Genomic DNA, 6,884 nt, shown 5'->3' with positions numbered 1-6,884 from the left:
AGCTCCAAATTCCATTCACGAGCTATACTGGCTAAAATATTAAAACACAGCTGAATTTCCATCACAATGGTGGATGCACACAAGTCTACAATAATTTAGTAACTCACCCCCTATAAAAGTGTTGCTGTCACAGCTCCAAATTCCATTCACGAGCTATACTGGCTAAAATATTAAAACACAGCTGCATTTCCATCTCAATGGTGGATGCACACAAGTCTACACGAACAGGCATGCACTTTAGATTGACTTCACAAGCCAGATATCCGGATAATCCTGCCGTTGGAGAACGTTACCAAGTGTATGAGCTAGACTACTACATAAGCTAAAATGGATGCTTGTGTGTGTTGGTATGACAGAGCGTAAACAAAGCAGTGCAGAAGACTGAGCACACGAGCACAGCACTGTTTGTGTCTTCCTTTTTCTTGTGCTTCCGTCTATTGCGTTTTTTACACTAATGCATTAATTGTGGAAACAACTAGCTGCCGCAATTTGGTCATCTAGGTCGAACTTTTTGGGCCTTGTACCAGACTAAAGAGCTCTGTTGTGAAAGCAACAGGGTGTAACAATATTGCACTACAAATCAGGGAATACAAAGCATCGATAAGAATGTTCAGCCAAAATAAAAGGCTTCAGCAAAATGTTTAAGACACATACTCACAGGTTAATGCTCATTCACAGCTTCTACGGCAGCCCCATGATTTCTGTGCGTCCATCTGTGCGTGCCTTCCTTCCGCCTTTGGGCAAGTTCGTGTAGAATGTCTGCCAGGAAAACAAAAACATCAGAAACAAGTCGACTTTTTTTTAGCATGCCTCACATAACCCAAATGAACTTTTCTCTCCCCATGAGGTAGCTGTTTAGAAAGCATCCAAACAGCCTCTGCTTTGTCTATGTATAGCTCATAACCAATAGGTAGCATCCAACACGACACCTGGTCATTGTCAAAGCATACGAGACAAGAAACTGAGACAAGTATAAGCAAAGAGCAAACAGGCTATATTTCGCCATTATATTGTTTCCTAATCCAGCCCGATGCATTCATCGCTTAAATTTAATTTACACTGCTATATTGGTGTTCGCCCTAAACTTACTTTCCAAATAACTCACTAGATAACCTATTTCTCTTACGCACTATATGAATACATGTTAAAAAGATGGGGCATGCAAACATGGACACAAGAGAGTCAAGACACCTAAAACAGCTGAGATCACTAACTGGAGGCTCATCACCTAATCTACCTTTACATTGTTGAGAGCGTAAATGCACGCCAAAATTCGATGAATGCAGTTTTGTACAAGCACATGAATGAAGAAATGCGTCCAATTGTCGAGGCCTGGCATATCGATAATGGCAGTGCACAAGAGAGCCAACCGTCGATTAACTAGCATAAAGAAGAAATCAAATGCTTGAGCAGTTATCTCTCACGTAGACTATCGCGCGTGCCAGATTGATAGGTATCGCCTCTTGCCTGGGCATGCACAGATAAGTTTCTGTGTCTACTTTATTTTGTGCCACTGTCCACCTTTCCAGTTGGCATTAGTGGTGTCTTGGTTCTCTCTTTGTGTCCATGTTTGCATGCCCTGCCTTTTTAACATGAATACCTACCAACCAGCTCAGCTGTCTGTTATACTAATATGTATACAATCTAGAATTACCACTCTGTCCACTTGCTGATGTAATAATAACAATGGGGTTCTGTATGTAAACGTGAAATTAAAAGCACAGGAACCTCTAGGATTTGCACCTCCACCGAAAGTGCAACCACTCCATCAAGGATCGAACCCGCACAGTTCAGATCAGCAGCTGACCATTATAACCACTGTATTGCAGCGGGGGATGTTCACTTGGTAATGTAGGTTAATGTTAAGGATTATGGAAAGAGCTGTAGGTTGAAGAAAGACATGCAATTAAGCAAGGAGCTGCAGACATTATGCAGTTTAGATATTCTGTAATCCAAAGGGCTGGTGCTCAGGGCATGCACCTAAGGAACTCCTGTTCAGCGTCTCTTTTCGAACCAAGCTTAGCAGAATTGATGTTTCTGTCTAGATATGCCCCTGAAAACCACAGTTAAATAGCTGCAAAGTAAACACTAGAAGACAGAAAAAATCCATCACTTGTATGATATTAAACACATCAAGATGCAAATACACCAAACACCCTGGACTGTGAAACGCATTGATTGAAAAGATATCAGTTAAACAAAGCGCATAGCAATGAACTTCCATGTAGCTGCCACACGGCAAAAAGCAGGTGGCTCTGGTGCCATGAAAAATCTATAATAACACTTGTTGAATATAGCAGGATGTTTTGTATGATAAATGTATAAATTCCACTCACAGAAGCTGACATGCTATTTAAAAATCAGCATTGCAAAAAATAAAGCAAGAAAACCACGTGACGTGTGAATTTACCATTCATAATTTAAGGCTAAAGGGCCCCTAAACAACCCCGGAGTCTAAAATTTGTGACAACTGCACGCTTGCACAACGTGAACATGTTGTCACATGAATTTTTCATTAAGTGGTGTAATAATGAAGCCACAGGGAATAGAACAAACATTCCAGCTGGTTTCAGTTTCTCGCTCAGCCTGACCGTCCTGAAGAGGGGCTTCCTCGATGTGCCACTGTGCCAGAGCGGTGCGGTGAGGAAGCACAGTAAAAGCACTGGCGAGATAAACCAATTCGCAACTCTTGTGACAACCACAGATACTGCATCATCACAAGCCAAAATGCCGTTTCGTATTGCAGAGGACTATTCAACAGTCAGCGTTACTTAATGTTGCTCATAGGCACATTACACCACTTCGCTAGCAAAGAGGACTGGTAAAGCGCTGAAGAGGAGGTGCGGTTATTGTTTTAGAAGTGGGAGTGTCTGACATTCGGACAATGTGATTCCTGCGGCCCTCTGTACGAATTAGCGAGCTGTTTGGGAGGTGTAAAAAAAAGAAGTCGGAGCTTGCTGACTGGCCCTTTAAGAGAATGTAAATATACACCTAGAAGGAAGTACACTTGTAGGCATATTACTATAAGCTATAAAAACAGGCAATTAACATGCTCAATCCATGCAGCATAGGGATGTCTCACACCTTTGCAAGAACTTTACTATGGTGGCTGCATGTTTGTGTAGGCCAGAAGCAGCAGGCACGTGGCTTCCATGAATTGACCCTTCGTTGAAGGGAAACTGCTGCTCACATCCTTGTAGCACTGCTTTTTGAAGATGCTTCCTGCGATAACAAAATGACCACAACACAATTATGGTCTGCAAATATTCACAGATGACCTACAATTGCTGCCCTTTCCTCATTAAATTCAGCTCTAGACTAAACACTGCAATAGCGGCATCCTCCTACATACAGGGCATCATACTGCTTTCCTGGTCTGGTTTTTAGTTCAATAAGTGTTTTCACCCATAACAGAATGTAGCACTAGTAAAGATTCGGTTGGGGAGGGTGTAGTCGTAAAGTGTGTATGCAAAGTAAGAATATGAAAAAAAAAACAATGGCATAATTTCACATGAGATATAACAATTATCATAATTCATGTAATGTCAGACACCAAGAAGTGTTTAATTGAGCAAGTTTTGACCTTAAGCTATCACAAAACAATGCCCTTTATGGAAAGTGGGATTTGCAGAGTGAACTCTGATGATGAAATTGGCTGCCTTTACTGGCTCTGTAGCTGCAAGTGCATTGCTAAAGCCGCTTGAAATGCACTTAACAAGCCTGTGTAATGATATTGACAAATGTACAGAGAAGACAAACTCATTCGTTCTCCTTAGCTGCCATCACAGCAATACGTTGCTTCGTGTCAGGTTTCCTGGTATGCAGAATGCACGAACTTGGTGGCCGTGCCATACCACATAAACATGATCGACATCTGCTCCAACTGCGTAGCTGGAAAGTGCTAAATTACACAATCAGCTGTACCATGCACACATAATGTAAATTCTAGCAGTGGCAACATTTCGCACCTCATAATAGCCTATGGGCATTGTACTCGTTGATGCTGCCAGCTGCATTCCCTGTTTTCATTTCTAGCATGCATAGCACATGCACACAAAGCACCCAATAACTGTGGGAAGCAGAGTAGATCGTCCGAGGTAATCAATAAAATTGATTGACAGGAATTCCACACATCACTCAAGCCTGTTGTTTAGCATAAGTGATGAGAATGTGCAGCCAAATGTACACAGCAAATTCAGTATTGGCCTTGAAGAATTGCAAGATAGGTTGAAGCTTTCCAGAAACAAATCGTATACAGTAAAGTCTGTCCCAGATACTGAAATCATGAAGTTATAAATTTTAAAGTGGGCCGCTATATTCTTCAAGCACCATGCATTGCATTTATGAAAACGCTAACATCCCTGTACAACAATGCGTGCTGCAAGAAGTCATAAACCTTAATATTTTTGGCACAATGCCATTTCCCAGTACCACGTTTTACAGAAAGGCAACATTTTCCTTTGCAAAACTAAGCCATGTTCCCAGGCAAAATGCACTGTCCATGGTGACAAACATGAGTACGCTCTTCTATACAGCTTAGCTGGTTTACTGGAACTAAAAGCTACGGTAACGCTGTCTTAATTGAACTGGCTAGCAAGAGCCTTCTCGCTGCTGTTTATGTGAAGTAATTTCACCTTGGTGGAACGTCACAAGAGTAAGTGGCACATAATAATGAGTGCGAAAACACAGTAACAGGTTGTGCAACGGCTACCAGGTATGCCCATTCGTGGAAACTGTGGGCTCTTCCCCTAAATGAACCAGTTGGAAATAACCCTTTTGCATGAATAAACGTTGGTTGCTGGCATACATAACATTGTTACTCTGCATTTCCATCTCATTTATCTAGCGCTCATTGTTTCCCTTCGACATGACTAGCTCAAAACAAGATTCTTCTTCATTAAATGGAACTTTGTACATTACCTTTACGTTGGCTACAGATGCTTATTTCTTCTGCCTGAATAAGCACCTCCTATAGCATACTTGCCTCAGCCACCTTCTGGACTGCATGGTCAGCACTCCACTGTTTGTCGAGGCACTGCTGTTTGCTACCTGCAGTACGTTGCAAAAAACTTCAGCATTAAAAAAAAAAAGGTTAAGAAAAGCCGAACCAGGTGTGCCAGCAGCACCTTGCCCTTTGAGGAGGGAGGAAGAGCTCTGATAAATGGCTAATTCAAGACAAGCGTCGTTCTTCACAAGCTATTATTATGCGATGAGAGGTGGGACTTCAATACACGGACGCACATATAGTGCTAAAAGCAATTGAAAATTCAGCTGAAAGTACGGCTTGTCAAATTAGGTGAACGTGCATAAAGGATAAAAATGGGGCAAACCAATTGAACAAAATACAATGTCATGCTGCAGAAATTGCATTTTTAGCAAATCTATGTTATCTATTGCTTGAAAGATGATAAGCAATGTCCAAGAATGCTAACCTAACGCTTTTGAGGGTCACGATAATGACAAATAAAATGCACGCCTAAAGAAAACATCCCTAAATACACTATATTTCTCCCACTGTACCGATTCACGATTCACACGGTGGCTGATGATTATTCCTTCAGAGCTCGTGCGAACGAAATGGATGTTGAAGCTTCGGTTTCACGGCGTTACTCCAAGTAATTTGTCGAGAGACATGCATAAAACGCATGACAATGGTGAGCCTGACAAAAATGTTGTCTCCTTTCAGCAAATATTAGCGTAGAGCAGTGCGTGCAAGCGAGCTAATTACCAAAACTTTATAACACTACCGACTACGTTCTTGACAAATGTCATGCGCGAGCAGAATCCTCACAACTACAACCGCATACACTACCAACACGTTATGCGATTTTCTTCGGCGACAAGGCGTACTACAATAACAATAACTCATAATGTACGAAGCGTAACGTTCACTTACCTCTGGCAATAAAAAATACGCTGGCAGCGTACACTGCTAGATGACCGCCGGTTTCCAATGGTGCGCCAAGCGAGGAATCGCCGAGCTACCGGCCGTCCCCGAGCGTCAAAGCATTTTCCAGGGCGACAGAACGCGTCGTCGACAAAGGATTGCGGCGCTGCTACTCACTGACGTGCGGAAACATTTGAAGGTGTTCTTCAAAACTATGAATCGCGTCCGTCGGTCACACCGAACAAAGCAGTCGCAGAGATTCAAGTCGCACGGTCGGCATCTGGTGACTATTTGCCTGGTACCGCGTATAGTTGCGCTTACGTCAGTAACCACGAAATACAACACACAATACACACAATGCGAGGCAGCGCGTTAAAAGTCGACCGCACAAACAGAACTCGGCACGACGATCACACGAACGCAGAACTATACGGGCTAGGAAGGTCTCCTTAGTGTCGTGAGCGCGCCTGCCAGGTGGAAAGATTGCGCGATCCAGCGTGCAGACGGCGCTGCCGCTCGCTGGCGTGCTTTCGCGCGTGTGAGCCTGCGCTCTGTGGAGTTTCCCGTTGAAGCCAAGCTTTTTGTTGCGGTATAAGCTCGTCGTGTAGGCCACACATGGCGCTGATAAATTGTAAAACGAAGAAAAGAAAACTCTGGAGACTATGCGGGCAGATTAGCTTCTTCTGAACGGCACATGCTGGCGTAGAGAACAAACATGTAGGAAATTCGGGGTTTCCGTTCTAGTTGATTAACATTCTTTTTCACGCAGTAATGTTTGAGTACAATGATTGAAATATTCATTGACAATTATAGCGGTTACATCAAGAACAAAAATAAAATGAACAGACGCAAAGACAGATATTTTCGCGCAGAATGAAACAGTGAAAGGAAAAGATAGGTGCATAAAAAAGAAAAATAATTAATTAAAAGTAAGAATCAGCGAACAGTCAAATGAAATTTATGTACACATGAGGGACCTCCCTTGATGTTTCACGCC

At 42.6% G+C, this 6,884-nt stretch overlaps 1 long non-coding RNA gene across 1 annotated transcript; it reads right to left on the bottom strand.

Annotated features, from left to right (window-relative positions):
* Nucleotides 1-629: 629 nt before the first annotated feature.
* LOC125758283 (uncharacterized) lies at nucleotides 630-6,335 on the bottom strand. Its single transcript, XR_007415986.1, has 4 exons — nucleotides 5,897-6,335; nucleotides 4,921-5,049; nucleotides 3,085-3,222; nucleotides 630-759 (listed from the first exon to the last, which is right to left on the bottom strand). It is a non-coding gene; the product is annotated as an uncharacterized LOC125758283 (long non-coding RNA).
* Between the last annotated feature and the right edge of the window lie 549 nt (nucleotides 6,336-6,884).

This window comes from Rhipicephalus sanguineus, chromosome 1, assembly GCF_013339695.2.
Source record: "Rhipicephalus sanguineus isolate Rsan-2018 chromosome 1, BIME_Rsan_1.4, whole genome shotgun sequence".
Classification (NCBI taxonomy): Eukaryota; Metazoa; Arthropoda; class Arachnida; order Ixodida; family Ixodidae; genus Rhipicephalus; species Rhipicephalus sanguineus.
Note: the sequence above shows the minus strand (reverse complement) of the source record. Positions and strands in the feature narration are given on the sequence as shown.